Raw genomic sequence first — 18,854 nt, 5'->3', positions numbered from 1 at the left:
TCCGTCTGCTTTTACGCCGATTCTGAAATTTACACATGAGGAATACTAAATGTAAATCACGGTCAAATTGTGAGAAAGCGGGTCAAATTTGTGAGAAAATTGTTGCTAGGCAACTGGGGTATACATAAGCTAGCGAGTAGGTAAGGATTTAGTTAGCTAGCAAGTAGCCAAGTCTTTCTACAGATAATTATAAAGGCACAGTGACACTAAAAACATCACAGAATGATCAAGAACATCAACATTTACCTCAGAGGTGTTTATAAATGACTAAAAACAGGAACCTTTAACACTCAAAGTGGTTAAAATTGTGAGAACATTCATCATAAGCTAGCAAACGAGTAACGCTGTAGCCAACTAGCAAAGTCAGGAGGATTTTCACTTTTAAAGCCTTAAACAGCACGCACTTCACGTAAGACATTCATATAAACATGACGCTGTGGTGGGAATGGTGTGAAAGCCAAGTGGTCACACAACATGCTCTCGCATTTCGCAGAGAATACTCATAATCGCCAGAAAATCCTTTCGCTTTCATGTAGGTCACACAAAATGTGCCCGGTTTTGCACAGAATGCTCACGCTCACCTAAGACACTCGCATTCACACAGAATGCTCTCGCATTCACACAGAATCTTCTCACTTTTGTGTAACTGTGATAATATTTTATTAGTGTAAGAGCGCTCTGTGTGGAAAACCCCCCGCGTTTTTTGTGTGAGCATTTTGCGCACACGTAAAGGTTTCCTATATTTTGCATTAAAACGAGCGGTTTAATGAAAATCTGATTTATCTGAACCTGATTTGGGCGGCTTTGGAGCGTCCTAAAATCCAGCCGGTGTACAGTGGCATGAAGCTCTGCTAACAGGCCCCCGGGCGCTCCTCTCTTCGTCTAGTGTGAGATTTATGGAGGTGGTGATTGTGCACTTCATGGTCTAGAGAGTAAGTGAAGTTCCTCCGAGTCCCGGCTGATGCTGTGTTATATGCAGAAAGCCTTGAGGTGGTGTTTTCTGAAGAGAGCAGAACGACAGTGAGTGATATTCTCGTTCCTCAGGGAGATGTTCTCAGCCATCACGCTCAAAGAGTCCGTAGATTTTCGATGTCTATAAATTGCTGATGCGGCGATTTCTGACGGCGCTGAATCACATAAATCATTCACACATTCTCTCTCTCTCTCTCTCTCTCTCTTTCATGTCATGTGTTTATTATATATATATTGCAGCTATGTCAGAAAGCTTCTGGGATCCATTATTCAATTACACTGAAATAACCGTGTATTGATTGCTAATGCTAATGCTAATGCTAATGCATTGATCAAAGAATACATCAGTGGATCAATGACATCACACCTACATAAGAATTTTTTAAAAATTTTATTATTATTGGCCGTACTTGCGGTGTTCTTGTTTGAAAATGAAAGTAAATATGTGCATTGATGCTAAAATGATAGGCACTGGGATTAGCTCGTTTACTATAATGCTAATTTGTCAATTTGTCAAAGCTTATGGGCTAGCGTGTTAACCGTTATGCTAGTTTGTAGGTTAGATTGTGCTGTTAATGCTGTTAGCCCGTTTACTGTAATACTAGTTTGTGAGCAGCCTGCTCACTGTAACTCTACTTTGTTTACGAGATTTTGATTTAGCATGTTTACTATTATGCTAGTTTGTTTATGATACATGCTAGTTTTGGGGTTAGTCTGTTTACGGTAATGCTAGTTTTGGGGTTAGTCTGTTTATGGTAATGCTAGTTTTGGGGTTAGTCTGTTTATGGTAATGCTAGTTTTGGGGGTTAGTCTGTTTACGGTAATGCTAGTTTTGGGGTTAGTCTGTTTACGGTAATGCTAGTTTTGGGAGTTAGTCTGTTTATTGTAATGCTAGTTTTGGGGTTAGTCTGTTTATGGTAATGCTAGTTTTGGGGGTTAGTCTGTTTACTGTAATGCTAGTTTTGGGGTTAGTCTGTTTATTGTAATGCTAGTTTTGGGGTTAGTCTGTTTATGGTAATGCTAGTTTTGGGGTTAGTCTGTTTACTGTAATGCTAGTTTTGGGGTTAGTCTATTTACGGTAATGCTAGTTTTGGGAGTTAGTCTGTTTACGGTAATGCTAGTTTTGGGGGTTAGTCTGTTTACTGTAATGCTAGCTTGTTCATTATACCGAAATTGCGCACCTCGGTTTTCAGACCTCAGACGTAACTCAGGACTTAAGCACTATTCAGAATTTATGTGAGAAGTACGAGTTTGCCCAGGATAGGGGCGTGTCTCAGTTGTGACCTTGGACTTTAGCACTTTTTTTTTTTTTGCGTGTTATCGGCTCGAGTGAGGAGCAGGATTAGGTCCAGCGCCACCGTCTGACAGTTTGTTGTAACCACAGTATGTCACACTGAAACGAATGTTTTGGCTGCGCTACACCAGCCTCCTTGTACTCTTATTTCAACACTCGCCATCTTCTCATCATACCTCATCATATTACCGGTCTGTAGGATGTTTCCATCCGGAAACCTCGGAGACGTGAGCCACACGCAGGTGATTTTACTGATCTGAAAGAAGAGCTCAGTGGGTGCGTAACCCGACTCTGAATACCAGGAACTTTCCTGACGTAAATACTGGTGTAACTTTTGGACTTAAGCCACAGTTTACTGTACACTAACTAACACGGTCAGTACCTGTGTTCGAGAACACATCATTTAAACCCGAGTCAGGTCTGGGTATGGTCATGTCTCTGGTTCCATCTCAAACGCAGGTGCCGAGCGCGCACTCGGCTGGCCGAGTTTATTTAGCCGTTTATTTCGCTTTCTCGCCAGGACACGTGAGCGCGCTCAGCACACGCGGGATTACACGCTGGGACGTTCAGACTGCAGATTCTGCACAGCGTGACACTCGGGTGGGTTTTTTCCTGCACGAGGGTCTGAGACTCGAGGAGTAGCGGCAAGAACCGAGAGGAAGACACAAGACTCCATTTCCAAGTAGTGTGTTTCCAAGTAGAACACTTTTAGAAAGGTAAGAACCCTTAATTATCCACTGAACCCTTAAGGAACCTTTTTTCTAAGAGTGTATCACGTACTGTATCAAGACTAAATCTTAAACTCCTGACAGGTTCTAGGTATTAAGAAGAAAAAAAGGACCGATAAGTTCAAGCTTATACCACACACTTGCCCCGTGTTTGTTGGATAAATAAGGGTTCTACGTGGAACCCTGTCTCATTGGAAAACTTTCATTGGAAAACCTTAATTTGATAATTAAATTAAAAAAGGGGTTCTAATTGGATCATGGTGTAAAAGGAAAACACCGTGTAAGGGTTCAGATTTTTCAAATTGAGAACGGCTCTTTAGTTGTCCCCTCTGAACTTTTTAAGGCTCTGTGTAGAAGCTTACAACCACAGAGTGATTCTCAATCTGTTCCAAGTAGAACCCTCTTAGGAAACCAAGAACCATAAACTATCCAGTGAACGCTTGAAGAATCCTTCGAGAACCATTTTAAAGAGTGCACCGAGTACCAAGAAGTTAAAGGTTGACAGACAAAAAACAAACAAACAGTTCTTCAAGGGTTCTTCATGCGTTCATTGGATAGTTAAGGGTTCTTCGTGTCCCAAAATGGTTCTACTTGGAGATCTTTCTGATAGGAAAACATTCCAGGAAAGAATAATAAAAAAAAAAACCTAAGAAAGTTTTCAGAAACTAAGAAAGTTAGCTCTTAAAAAAATAACCCTGTAGACTACAATATTAACATGAGGGCGCAGTTCTTCCCCTAACCAGCAGGGGGAGACACACACTGGGATTTTCTGCCATAAGGAAGCTCTCGTCTCCCACCTGCACTGAACACACACTCAGAACTCCGCTTCCTGCTGCTCAAGGTCGAGGCCGTGCATGTTCTGGCTCCCTTTCAGGGGTCGAAGGTCAGAGGTCACGGCAGCAGCAGGCGGCGGCTATCGGCTTCCTTCTGTCTAAACAAAGCAGCAGCAGCTGGAGAAGTCGGCTGGAGAGATGGAGAGCGTACAGTACAACTTACAGAAGAAGAAGAAGAAGAAGAAGAAGAGTGAACACACACTTACGGACACACTCAGGAGCGTGCTAATATTCAGTATTATCCGTTATTTACGCTGAATCGTAGGAGCTTTGTAAATGTTTTTAGTTTGTAAATAAAATAAAACAGTTCTAAAACACACAGACACACAGACACACACACACACACACACACACACACACACACACACACACACACACACACACTCCAACCTGTGAAGAGAAATCACACAGAACCTGAAATCTGACAAAAAAAAGCAGCATCGAACAGGACCGTAAGCGAAGCGCTGCCCATGTGATGCTGTGATGTTGACAGCTTCTTGTGGTTAGGGCTGAATTTCCAGCAATTTCCAGCTTTTAGCTCTCAGTCACAGAGGCGTTGAGGTCACTGCTGAGCTCAAGCGTAAAAAATGAAACAAACAGAAGACAAACAGCTGGATTAAAAAAGGAGACGGAGGAATCCAGATCCAGCTATTAAAAAGAAATAAATCTCACAATCAATAATAAATGAGGCCGTGTGGCTCAGTGTGAGCTTCCAGCTGCCCGGCTGCAGCACGTGACATACACACACACACACACACACACACACACACACACACACACACACACACACACACACACACACATATGCACGCGCACACACATGTTCATGTTTTTGGAGGGTTTTTGTTTTTGTGAAGACCTGTGACATACTTATTACTGTAGCTAATTAATGCTCCTTCAGCCTCACCCTCACCCACACCCTCACCCTCACCCACACCCCCACCCTCACCTACACCCTCACCCTCACCCACACCCTCACCCTCACCCACACCCCCACCCTCACCCTCACCCTCACCTACACCCTCGCCTACACCCTCACCTACACCCTCACCTACACCCTCGCCTACACCCTCACCTTCACCCTCACCCACACCCTCACCCACACCCTCGCCTACACCCTCACCTTCACCCTCACCCACACCCTCACCCTCACCCACACCCTCACCCACACCCCCACCCTCACCCTCACCCACACCCTCGCCTACACCCTCACCTTCACCCTCACCCACACCCTCACCCTCACCCACACCCCCACCCTCACCTTCACCCTCACCCTCACCTACACCCTCACCCTCACCCTCACTTACACCCTCGCCTTCACCCTCACCCTCACCTACACCCTCGCCTACACCCTCACCTTCACCCTCACCCTCACCTTCACCTTCACCCTCACCCTCACCTACACCCTCACCTACACCCTCACCCTCACCTTCACCTACACCCTCACCCTCACCTTCACCCTCACCCTCACCTACACCCTCACCTTCACCCACACCCTCACCTTCACCTACACCCTCACCCTCACCCACACCCTCACCCTCACCTTCACCCACTCCCTCACCCTCACCCTCACTCTCACTTTCACCTTCACCTTCACCCTCACCCTCACTGATCAAGATGTAACATTTTTCGGTCGCAAAATCACTGAAAGACGAGCTGCTGCCCAAACTGATGCCATAAACTCATTTGTTAGCTAAACAAAGTTAGCTAGCTAAACATGTCAATTATAGGCAACACGACCTAGCTGCCTAGCATTAGCTCGCTAGCTTCTCAATGTACATTTTAGGTGAACTATATAGGTTTGTTTAAACAATATAAATTAGCTGTGGTAGCTAACTAGCAAGCTAAGCCTGTAAAATGTCTTAGTTAGTCGATTTCACTGGCGTGATGGTTAGCTGCTCAGCTGAGCAGTAACGGCTGCTGCAAACACGGAGCTCGTGTTTATTTTGTTCGTGTCTTTAAGATTTGCATAAAAATCTTACCGATTCACTGCATGAGAGGAGAATCTCAGCCACGCCTGAAACGATTCACTGAATCAGAGAGCACAGACCAGGTTCCACACACACACACACACACACACACACACACACACACGATCGTAAGCAGGAAGTATGTGATTCACAGGTGTTACTTAGTCTTTTGCGGTGCAGTTGAGAACAAGTGTGAAGACCGTCGACAGCAGCTGACCGAAAGGAATGACTCAGTGAGCGATCCTGATTCGTTCTCCTCCTCAGTGATTCATTTAAATACATTTAATCGTTTGTGAATGAATCATATCATAGCAATGACACTAAGCATCAACCTTGAAAATTTTGACTTCTACCACTAACCAAAGACAGACGTTTAGAAACACACACACACACACACACACACACACACACACACACACACACACACACACACACTGAGTTCTGCGTGTCTCTGAGTTCTGTCCTGGGACAGACAGGGTGTGTGTTAGCTGTGTTTTGTTTCCGTAGCTGGTTCATTTTAGTGATGTGGGCAAACATCAACTCTACACAAAACATCAATTCATCATCATCATCATCATCATCATCATCATCATGGTCGCCAAGTTAGATCAGTGTGTGTGAGAAAGAGAGAGAGACAGAGAGGGACAGTGTGAGAGACAGAGAGAGAGACAGAGAGGAACAGTGTGAGAGACAGAGAGAGAGACAGAGAGAGACAGAGAGGTACAGTGTGAGAGACAGAGAGAGAGACAGAGAGGGACAGTGTGAGAGACAGAGAGAGAGACACACAGAGAGAGAGACAGAGAGGGACAGTGTGAGAGACAGAGAGAGAGACAGAGAGAGGGACAGTGTGAGAGACAGAGAGAGTGAGAGACAGAGAGAGAGAGAGACAGTGTGAGAGACAGAGAGAGAGACAGAGAGAGGGACAGTGTGAGAGACAGAGAGAGTGAGAGACAGAGAGAGAGAGACAGTGTGAGAGAGAGAGAGAGAGAGGAGCAGTGTGAGAGACAGAAAGAGTGAGAGAGAGAGAGAGAGAGAGAGAGTTATGAATAAAGAGAATTTGGCCTTTTTTGTTTTCTCTTGTTTAAAAGAAAAAGTCCCCCAGACACGTCTGTCCTCTCACTGACTGTCTCGTGTGATTTATGACTCCCTCTTGCTCTCTCTCGCTCTCTCTCTCTCTCTTTCTCTCTCTCTGTCTTTAATTCTCTAAACCCAGTCTCCATCTCCTTCTGTCTTTCTAATTCTCTCTCTATTTCTCTCGGAAAGTTGAAGGTTCTTAGCTTCCGCAGAACCCGTTCTGATACGAGTGGAGAACACTCAGGTGTAGGGTTTTATGTAGGTTCACCCCGTAGAACCATTAAAGCTTCTAGATTTTACAAGAACGTATGGAACGATGCAACAGATTTTGCTGCTCACAGAAAGTCAGAATTTAAATCTAAACTCAAAACCTCCAATACTTTTACATTTCATTTGCTCATCTCTCTCTCTCACTGTCTCTCTCTCACAGTGTCTCTCTCTCTCACTGTCTCTCTCTCACAGTGTCTCTCTCTCACTGTCTCTCTCTCTCACTGTCTCTCTCTCTCACTGTCTCTCTCTCACAGTGTCTCTCTCTCACAGTGTCTCTCGCTCTCACTGTCTCTCTCTCACAGTGTCTCTCTCTCACAGTGTCTCTCGCTCTCACTGTCTCTCTCACAGTGTCTCTCTCTCTCACTGTCTCTCTCTCACAGTGTCTCTCTCTCACTGTCTCTCTCTCACAGTGTCTCTCTCTCTCACTGTCTCTCTCACTGTCTCTCTCACTGTCTCTCTCTCTCACTGTCTCTCTCTCACAGTGTCTCTCTCTCACTGTCTCTCTCTCTCACTGTCTCTCTCTCACAGTGTCTCTCTCTCACAGTGTCTCTCTCTCTCACTGTCTCTCTCTCACAGTGTCTCTCTCTCACTGTCTCTCTCTCACAGTGTCTCTCTCTCACTGTCTCTCTCTCACAGTGTCTCTCTCTCACTGTCTCTCTCTCACAGTGTCTCTCTCTCTCACTGTCTCTCTCACTGTCTCTCTCTCTCACTGTCTCTCTCTCACAGTGTCTCTCTCTCACTGTCTCTCTCTCTCACTGTCTCTCTCTCACAGTGTCTCTCTCTCACTGTCTCTCTCTCACAGTGTCTCTCTCTCACTGTCTCTCTCTCTCACTGTCTCTCTCTCTCACTGTCTCTCTCTCACTGTCTCTCTCTCACAGTGTCTCTCTCTCACAGTGTCTCTCGCTCTCACTGTCTCTCTCTCACAGTGTCTCTCTCTCTCACTGTCTCTCTCTCACAGTGTCTCTCTCTCACTGTCTCTCTCTCACAGTGTCTCTCTCTCTCACTGTCTCTCTCACTGTCTCTCTCACTGTCTCTCTCTCTCACTGTCTCTCTCTCACAGTGTCTCTCTCTCACTGTCTCTCTCTCTCACTGTCTCTCTCTCACAGTGTCTCTCTCTCACAGTGTCTCTCGCTCTCACTGTCTCTCTCTCACAGTGTCTCTCTCTCACTGTCTCTCTCTCACAGTGTCTCTCTCTCACTGTCTCTCTCTCACAGTGTCTCTCTCTCACTGTCTCTCTCTCACAGTGTCTCTCTCTCTCACTGTCTCTCTCACTGTCTCTCTCACTGTCTCTCTCTCTCACTGTCTCTCTCTCACAGTGTCTCTCTCTCACTGTCTCTCTCTCTCACTGTCTCTCTCTCACAGTGTCTCTCTCTCTCACTGTCTCTCTCACTGTCTCTCTCACTGTCTCTCTCTCTCACTGTCTCTCTCTCACAGTGTCTCTCTCTCACTGTCTCTCTCTCACAGTGTCTCTCTCTCTCACTGTCTCTCTCACTGTCTCTCTCACTGTCTCTCTCTCTCTCACTGTCTCTCTCTCACAGTGTCTCTCTCTCACTGTCTCTCTCTCACAGTGTCTCTCTCTCACTGTCTCTCTCTCACAGTGTCTCTCTCTCTCACTGTCTCTCTCTCACACTGTCTCTCTCTCACTGTCTCTCTCTCTCACTGTCTCTCTCTCTCACAGTGTCTCTCTCTCTCACTGTCTCTCTCTCACAGTGTCTCTCTCTCTCACTGTCTCTCTCTCACTGTCTCTCTCTCTCACTGTCTCTCTCACAGTGTCTCTCTCACTGTCTCTCTCTCTCACTGTCTCTCTCTCTCACAGTGTCTCTCTCTCACTGTCTCTCTCTCACAGTGTCTCTCTCTCACTGTCTCTCTCTCACAGTGTCTCTCTCTCACTGTCTCTCTCTCACAGTGTCTGTCTCTCTCACTGTCTCTCTCTCTCACTGTCTCTCTCTCTCACAGTGTCTCTCTCACTGTCTCTCTCTCTCACTGTCTCTCTCTCACAGTGTCTCTCTCTCTCACTGTCTCTCTCTCACACTGTCTCTCTCTCACTGTCTCTCTCTCTCACTGTCTCTCTCTCTCACAGTGTCTCTCTCTCTCACTGTCTCTCTCTCTCACAGTGTCTCTCTCTCACAGTGTCTCTCTCTCACTGTCTCTCTCTCTCACTGTCTCTCTCACAGTGTCTCTCTCACTGTCTCTCTCTCTCACTGTCTCTCTCTCTCACAGTGTCTCTCTCTCACTGTCTCTCTCTCACAGTGTCTCTCTCTCACTGTCTCTCTCTCACTGTCTCTCTCTCACAGTGTCTGTCTCTCTCACTGTCTCTCTCTCTCACTGTCTCTCTCTCTCACAGTGTCTCTCTCACTGTCTCTCTCTCTCACTGTCTCTCTCTCACAGTGTCTCTCTCTCACTGTCTCTCTCTCACAGTGTCTCTCTCTCACTGTCTCTCTCTCTCACTGTCTCTCTCTCTCACTGTCTCTCTCTCACTGTCTCTCTCTCACAGTGTCTCTCTCTCACTGTCTCTCTCTCACAGTGTCTCTCTCTCTCACTGTCTCTCTCTCACTGTCTCTCTCTCACAGTCTCTCTCTCACTGTCTCTCTCTCTCACTGTCTCTCTCTCACTGTCTCTCTCTCACTGTCTCTCTCTCACAGTGTCTCTCTCTCACTGTCTCTCTCACAGTGTCTCTCTCTCTCACTGTCTCTCTCTCACAGTGTCTCTCTCTCACTGTCTCTCTCTCACAGTGTCTCTCTCTCACTGTCTCTCTCTCACAGTGTCTCTCTCTCACTGTCTCTCTCTCACAGTGTCTCTCTCTCTCACTGTCTCTCTCTCTCACAGTGTCTCTCTCTCACAGTGTCTCTCTCTCTCACTGTCTCTCTCTCTCACTGTCTCTCTCTCTCTCACAGTGTCTCTCTCTCACTGTCTCTCTCTCACAGTGTCTCTCTCTCTCACTGTCTCTCTCTCTCACTGTCTCTCTCTCTCACAGTGTCTCTCTCACTGTCTCTCTCTCTCACTGTCTCTCTCTCTCACAGTGTCTCTCTCTCACTGTCTCTCTCTCACAGCGTCTCTCTCTCACTGTCTCTCTCTCACAGTGTCTCTCTCTCACTGTCTCTCTCTCACAGTGTCTCTCTCTCTCACTGTCTCTCTCTCACAGTGTCTCTCTCTCTCTCACAGTGTCTCTCTCTCATTGTCTCTCTCTCTCACTGTCTCTCTCTCTCACTGTCTCTCTCTCTCACAGTGTCTCTCTCTCACTGTCTCTCTCTCACAGTGTCTCTCTCTCACTGTCTCTCTCTCACTGTCTCTCTCACAGTGTCTCTCTCTCACTGTCTCTCTCTCACAGTGTCTCTCTCTCTCACTGTCTCTCTCTCTCACAGTGTCTCTCTCACTGTCTCTCTCTCTCACTGTCTCTCTCTCACTGTCTCTCTCTCTCACAGTGTCTCTCTCTCACTGTCTCTCTCTCTCACAGTGTCTCTCTCACTGTCTCTCTCTCTCGCACAGTGTCTCTCTTTCTCGCTCTCTCTCACAGTGTCTCTCACTCTCTCTCACTCTCTCTCACAGTGTCTCTCTCTCTCACTGTCTCTCTCACAGTGTCTCTCTCTCTCACTGTCTCTCTCTCTCAGTGTCTCTCTCCCTCACTCTCTCTCAGTGTCTCTCTCTCACTGTCTCTCTCTCTCACAGTGTCTCTCTCTCGCTCTCTCTCTCTCTCACAGTGTCTCTCTCTCTCGCTCTCTCTCACAGTGTCTCTCTCTCTCACTGTCTCTCTCTCTCACAGTGTCTCTCTCTCTCTCACTGTGTCTCTCTCACTGTCTCTCTCTCTCACAGTGTCTCTCTCTCTCACTGTGTCTCTCTCACTGTCTCTCTCTCTCACAGTGTCTCTCTCTCTCACTGTGTCTCTCTCACTGTCTCTCTCTCACTGTGTCTCTCTCTCTCTCTCTCTCGCTCTCTCTCACTGTGTCTCTCTCTCTCTCGCTCTCTCTCACAGTGTCTCTCTCTCACTGTCTTTCTCTCTCTCACTGTCTCTCTCTCTCTCTCTCGCGCTCTCACTCACAGTGTCTCTCTCTCTCTCACTGTCTCTCTCTCTCACAGTGTCTCTCTCTCTCGCTCTCTCTCACAGAGTCTCTCTCTCACTGTCTCTCTCTCTCTCAATGTCTTTCTCTCTCTCACTGTCTCTCTCTCTCTCTCTCTCGCGCTCTCTCTCACAGTGTCTCTCTCTCTCTCTCACTGTCTCTCTCTCTCACAGTGTCTCTCTCTCTCTCGCTCTCTCTCACAGTGTCTCTCTCTCTCTCACTCTCTCTCACTGTGTCTCTCTCTCACTGTCTCTCTCTCTCACAGTGTCTCTCTCTCTCGCTCTCTCTCACAGTGTCTCTCTCTCTCACTGTCTCTCACTCTCTCACTGTGTCTTTCTCTCTCTCACTGTGTCTCTCTCTCTCGCTCTCTCTCTCACTGTCTCTCTCTCTCTATCTCACTCTCTCTCTGTCTGTCCGTCTCTCTCTCACACACACTTATTTTCTTTTTAACTCTCCTCTTCTCTTCCTCTCGCTCACTTAAAATATAAATAATTACAATGCAAAGCATATTTATGTGTGTGTGTGTGTGTGTGTGTGTGTGTGTGTGTGTGTGTGTGTGTGTGTGTGTGAGTGAGAGAGAGCGAGAGACAGAATCTGGGATCAATGTGTGAGCATTTACGTGTATGTGTGTGTTCTGGAATGTGATATCTCTGTATTTCACAAAGATGTGGGACATGTGTGTGTTCGTGTGTGTGTGTGTGTGTGTGTGTGTGTGTGTGTGTGTGTGTTTCTTTTTAATACAGTACTCTGCACTTCTAAAGAAATTCTGTAAAGCAATGATGCTTAATAAAAATGATTAAGCAATTAAAACAAAACAAAGCGTAAAAACAATACGAATTAAATTAACTTCATTAATATTCATTTCTGAATAAAGCTGAACAATTATACATTAATCATACACTATATAAAATACCGCCTTAACATCTAACCATCATAATTTATGTTTAAAAGCGTACACTGGGGTGATTGCTTAAATATTTCTCTGCAACATTTAATTTTAAATGTTTTTTTTTTCTTCCCTTTTTTAAACAAACAATAAAGCAACAGGAATAAACAACAACAACAACAACAACAACAACAAAGAAACAAACAAAGATAAAAAAACACGACGGAATTTGTACGTATTATTTTTAAGGAGGGTGCTACAACTTTTGCACAGCATTGCAAATATAGTCAGTAATTCAAACTCGGTTAAAATAAACTGCAAAATAAACTGTAAATAAACTGCACTTCGAATCAACCAATTGAAAGGTTTGGTGTTTGAATACATTTGCATATTAATGAGTGAACTGTGCTAATGAGTCACAGAGTTGAACGCTGGATAGAGGACAATCCCAAACTACCACCTGTACACTACATAGGGCATGACTTCATACTGTGGACCCTATGTAGTGCACTAAATGCTTTTTGAGACTCGGTAATAATAATAATAATAATAATAATAATAATAATAAACCACAGATTGTATTATAAACCTTGAGAATGACTGTGTTTTAAAACAGTTGAAAATGTGTGTTCTCTCTCTCTCTCTCTCTCTCTCTCTCTCTCTCTCTCTCTCCCTCTCTCTCTCTCTCTCTCTCTCCCCCTCTCTCTGTCTCTCTCTCTCTGTGTGTGTGTGTGTGCGTGTGTGTGTGTCCAACCTAAACACCCTGCACTCTTTTTAAGAGAGATGCTGAAAAGTGAAGATAAATAATTACATCATCAATCACACACACACACACACACACACACACACACACACACACACACACAGACACAGGAAGTGTGTGTGTGAACAGAAGCGTTTGAAGCTCACGCACAGAAACAGCTTAATGTAACACACTTCACACACTTCACTCACACACACACACACACACACACTCGGGACGTCAGGACCACCCACGTGTCAGCGCAGTGTTTTCCCATAATTCCCGGTGTCAGCGCTCGCCGGTGTTCCCGGAGCCACGCTCTCAATCTGCTACCAATTTCACTCGCTCACTAATGCTATAATTCACTGTGGAAATGAGACGGAGAACCGAGCTGGCAGCACCCAGACAACGCAACACACACTCCACTACGACACACACTCCACATGAGGTGCTAATATAATGCAGCCTTCGAGTCAGTGTGTTTAGGGTGTGTGTGTGTGTGTGTGTGTGTGTGTGTGAGAGGCATTAAGATTTAAAAATACTTTGAAAATTGATTTCGCTTACACTCTTAAAAATAAACATGAAAGAGTTCTTTATAGCCAGGAACAAAACCCAGTTCCTTTAAGAACCAAATGCGTAAAGAACCCAAGAACCTTCCAGTCCATCTTTCTACATTTATGATTTATAATTTTTAATTTTTTTTTTAAAAGTTCTTTGTTGCACCAACAGACAATCTACGGGTTCTTTTACGAGACCGCTAAAACGCTTCTCTTTTTTAGGTGAACCTTTTCAGCGATCGGTTCCCTCGTGCATTTTCCAGCATACTGGGAAACGCCGCGTGAACACAGCGCGACACGCCGACGCCGCAGAGCGCCTTCGCTAATCTCATCTGGATATTTAATATCCACGCTTAGAAAATCTAGAACCGTTACGTGCACTTCGCTTGTCCTTCTGTGACCCCGCCAGAAAGGGGCGCTTTATTTTGGAAGCTAAGAAGCCTTAATAATCCGAAGAACCCTTGAAGAACCGAGCGCCAACTGTCAGACGCCTGATAAAGACAGAAGGGGGATGAAAAGGAGAAAATAAGAGAGAGAAACGAAAAGAGAAGGTACAGAAAGGAAGAAAACACCTCTCTATCAGAAAGGGGTTCCTTTAGTGGATCCTTTAAATAACGAACCTTAGAGAACCCATTCTTTTCCCTTCTTCTGTAGGAGTGGACCAAGAAACAAAAGTTACATGTAAATGTTAAACACCTGACAGGTTCTAGATACTCAGAAGATAATTTGTACTTCAGGAAGGTGACCAAGAACCCGACGTCCGGTCTAACAGAAGTTCAGAAGACCTCTACGGAGATGGGAGAACCTTCTGGAAGGACGGCCTTCTCAGAAATGCTCCATGGATCGGGTAGCGTGGCTAGAAGGAAGCCACAGCTGATGATTTTATCCCTGTGGTGAAACGCGGTGGCGGCGGCATCGTGCTCTGGGAGTGCTTCCCTTCTGCAGGGACGGTGAGACTGCTCTGAACTGCTCAGAAGGTCCAACTGACAGGTTCTGGATGTTAAGAAGGTTCCGCAAGTCTGTGAAATAAAGGCTCTTCATGAAAGCGTTATCCTTTTGCCTTACTTCTAAGAGTTCTGAATTATTATTATTATTATTATTATTATTATTATTATTTTTAAACTCAAGTTTATGCAAATTAGACAGTCTGCAATAGGAGTGATGGACGGAGGGACGTCCCCCAAGCACGCACCCTGTCGAACTTCATCCACGGCGTTCGGATTCCAGGTACGCGAAAACATTTCACGACGAGGTGAGAGTAATGGCCTTGACGACGATTCGTTTAGCTCACATGGCTAGCTAACCGTCGCCGCCAAATGAGACAGAAGAGAAGAAATGGGACATATTTTTTGGTGTAATATGTTTTATATATATATGTGAAACAGATTTCTAAAAATAAACGCCTCTCAGATTGGATCAGTAGCAGGAGTTTGTATTTGATTTCTTTGATTCGGAAAAGTTTCCAGCACGACTGCTGATCTCTGATCTCGCTCCGATTCGTCTCGGGGGGGGGGGGGGGGGGGGGGGGGGTGCGGTGACGCTGATCGTTTCTGAAGTAATTCAGACGTTAAAGAAAAAGGGAAAGGTTTCGGTTTGGGGCTCGTTCACACCATCGGCATTCCAGAGTGACGTGTGAGAAAACCCAGCGGCGAACACAATCAACGTCGCTACGTGCCACAAAAAAAAATAAAAAAATTCCCCCACGCTGGAAATGATCAAGTGTAGCGCTGCGCCGCTCGTTTCCCAGACCTCGGAAAAAAACGAGTTATCGTTCCTTTTAAGCTTTTCATCACTCCGCTTAATTACGGCATGTCACACTCCATTCCCCCGAACTCCGACACGGGTTTGATGTGTCTCTGCTTCGTGTCCCCTCGACAGAACGGTCCTCCGGGACGTTTCGCGCGTTCAAGTGCTAAAACACACTTTGACCCCGTGTGTCACGCCACTGAGAGAAGCGTGTGTGTGTGTGTGGTGAGAAGAAATGCCTTCGAGAGATGAAGTGAGCGAGCTGGAATGATGAGAGAGCTTTTACAAAACGCAGACGCGCCAATAAATCCGAGACCGAGGAAAGATCTAATGCGGGACGGGATTAGCGGCGGCGTCGTGTTTCTAATTGTTAGCTCTTAAATCTGTACGGAAGGAGTGAAATGTTTAAGTCGTAAACTTCCGAGCGGGAAATTTATAAAGTGTTCGCGAGACGTGGGGATGGAGCGTCGGTTCAGCCAAAAGTGAAGCGCACCTTACGTTACCTCAAAGAGCTTTTCGCGTCGCTAGTTTCGCTAGCGATTAGCAGCTAACTTCGAGGAGTTATCCGGCGTCTCTGACACGCTTGCCGATGTGCTTTCTGATTCTGCCATGCGCTCTATAAATAAGGATTCTCATTAGTATCGGACCCAGAAGGAAGGAGGCGTGGCCTAGAGATGAGGGCGGAGTTATGCATTCGGGATGATAATATAGGACGTCAAAACCTTCCTCGATTTAAAAAGAAGTCGTCAGCGTAGCGCTTTGTACAAATTCTGGATTCTGATTGGTCGGAAGGTGTCGATTGATTTCCTATAACAGCGATATGATTCAGACATGACGGTCGCATGATGCTAAACCGGTTGCCATTAGCTTCCGTTACACGTTAGCCGCTTTAGCCTCGCAGCTGTGGTACGCACCTAACGGAACGAACTCGAGACATCGAACACGACTCGACTACATTTGAGAAAAAGACCTCGTGATTATTTTAACATCCGTAGCGTGTCCCTCTCTTATCGAACGTGACTGACGGACGGCGTTAATTAAAACGCACGCCGCAGACGTGTCATCGAAACCCGTTTAACTCTCGTCCGTCGCTAACAGACCGAGCACTTCTCCTCCGCGCGGATGTCTGAAAACTTCAAACACGCTCGAGTCAAACTCGGATTTTTGTTCAGAAGCGATGTTTTAAAATGTTACTTTAACTCCAAGCAGGTCTACGGAGAGAATTTGAACTCTCGGGCTCCAGAGCGTGTTGGATTATACTGCAGATAAATACTCGCTCCCGCTCCAGGAATCTGTCATCGGAGCGCTTTAAGTGCGATGTGCGGCCCGCTCGAGCAGCTCTCGAGTTATCAGCCCCGAATTTGGCAACGCTGCGTTTTCATACTTTGGAAAATCTACACGTTTCCCATGAAGAGGTTTGCGTTTCAGCAATCACTTCCATGTGTGAGCGCCGTGTAATACCGAGCGATAGCACATCAAGAAGCCAAAAAAAGTGTGTGAGAGAGAGCGAGAGAGAGCGAGAGAGATGGTCGTGTCTGTTTCAGGAGCAAAGTGTTTCTGTAAACCGTGAGAAATAATCACCGTGTCGAAAGACAGACCTCTAGTTCAAGGTGATCAATCAGGGCGTGTCCTAAACATTAGTGTGATACAAACGTCTTTATTAGAATGGGAGTCAAAAAAAACACTTCCATGAACTTCATATATTACCTCATGACCTCACTGAAGCATCTTGTGGCCACAATCTTGAGGCCTCGATGCGCTATCTCGTGACCTCGATGCGTTATTTCGTGGCCTCCATGCGTTATCTCGTGACCTCGATGCGTTATTTCGTGGCCTCCATGCGTTATCTCCCGGCCTCGATGCGTTATCTCGTGACCTCGATGCGTTATCTCCCGGCCTCGATGCGTTATCTCCCGGCCTCGATGCGTTATCTCGTGGCCTCCATGCGTTATCTCCCGGCCTCGATGCGTTATCTCGTGGCCTCGATGCGTTATCTCGTGGCCTCCATGCGTTATCTCGTGGCCTCCATGCGTTATCTCGTGGCCTCCATGCGTTATCTCGTGGCCTCCATGCGTTATCTCGTGGCCTCCATGCGTTATCTCGTGGCCTCCATGCGTTATCTCCCGACCTCGAGGCGTTATCTCGTGGCCTCGATGCGTTATCTCGTGACCTCGATGCGTTATCTCGTGGCCTCCATGCGTTATCTCCCGGCCTCGATGCGTTATCTCGTGACCTCGATGCGTTATCTCGTGACCTCGATGCGTTATCTCGTGGCCTCGATGCGTTATCTCGTGGCCTCGATGCGTTATCTCGTGGCCTCCATGCGTTATCTCCCGGCCTCCATGCGTTATCTCGTGGCCTCGATGCGTTATCTGGTGACCTCGATGCGTTATCTCCCGGCCTCGATGCGTTATCTCGTGGCCTCGATGCGTTATCTCGTGACCTCGATGCGTTATCTCGTGGCCTCGATGCGTTATCTCGTGACCTCGATGCGTTATCTCGTGGCCTCCATGCGTTATCTCGTGGCCTCCATGCGTTATCTCGTGGCCTCCATGCGTTATCTCGTGGCCTCCATGCGTTATCTCGTGGCCTCCATGCGTTATCTCGTGGCCTCCATGCGTTATCTCGTGGCCTCCATGCGTTATCTCGTGACCTCGATGCGTTATCTCCCGACCTCGAGGCGTTATCTCGTGGCCTCGATGCGTTATCTCGTGACCTCGATGCGTTATTTCGTGGCCTCCATGCGTTATCTCCCGGCCTCGATGCGTTATCTCGTGACCTCGATGCGTTATCTCGTGGCCTCCATGCGTTATCTCCCGGCCTCGATGCGTTATCTCCCGGCCTCGATGCGTTATCTGGTGACCTCGATGCGTTATCTCCCGGCCTCGATGCGTTATCTCGTGGCCTCCATGCGTTATCTCGTGGCCTCCATGCGTTATCTCGTGGCCTCCATGCGTTATCTCGTGGCCTTCATGCGTTATCTCCCGGCCTCGATGCGTTATCTCGTGGCCTCGATGCGTTATCTTGTGGCCTCCATGCGTTATCTCGTGGCCTCGATGCGTTATCTCGTGGCCTCCATGCGTTATCTCCCGACCTCGAGGCGTTATCTCGTGGCCTCGATGCGTTATCTCGTGGCCTCGATGCGTTATCTCGTGACCTCGATGTGTTATCTCGTGGCCTCTGTATTTTATCTTGTAGCTCAAAATATCATCTCATCATGTCCTCAGTAAATGATCTCAGTGTATTAATCTGCTGCCTGAAATGTTCTCTCTTGGCCTCTGTATATTCTCTCGTGGTCTTCTTTGGCTCAGTAATTTACCTCTGGCCTCTTTTTATCTCATATATATATATATATATATATATATATATATATATATATATATATATATATATATATATATATATATATATAAGATGTCCTGCCCAGTTGGAACTGATATTTAACCTTCATGATATTTTATCTCATGGCTGCAGTACATCACACTGTGCTCCAGTGTAAGAAATAATCTTCAGGCTTTGGACTTTTCACTTAACGGCTCATCGTATTATCTCATTGACTCGATATTGTACCTTGTAGCTAGAATATTTTATCTCGTGGCCTCAGTATATCATCTTCTATCACATATGCTCATATTTATCTTTGGGATTTTATGTTTTGTCTCATGGCCTCAGTTTTTTTTTTAATCTCATGGCATTGATTCCAAATCCTGGGCCATGTGAAAGGAAC

Source organism: Ictalurus punctatus, chromosome 3 (assembly GCF_001660625.3).
Source record: "Ictalurus punctatus breed USDA103 chromosome 3, Coco_2.0, whole genome shotgun sequence".
NCBI classification, from domain to species: domain Eukaryota; kingdom Metazoa; phylum Chordata; class Actinopteri; order Siluriformes; family Ictaluridae; genus Ictalurus; species Ictalurus punctatus.
Note: the sequence above shows the minus strand (reverse complement) of the source record.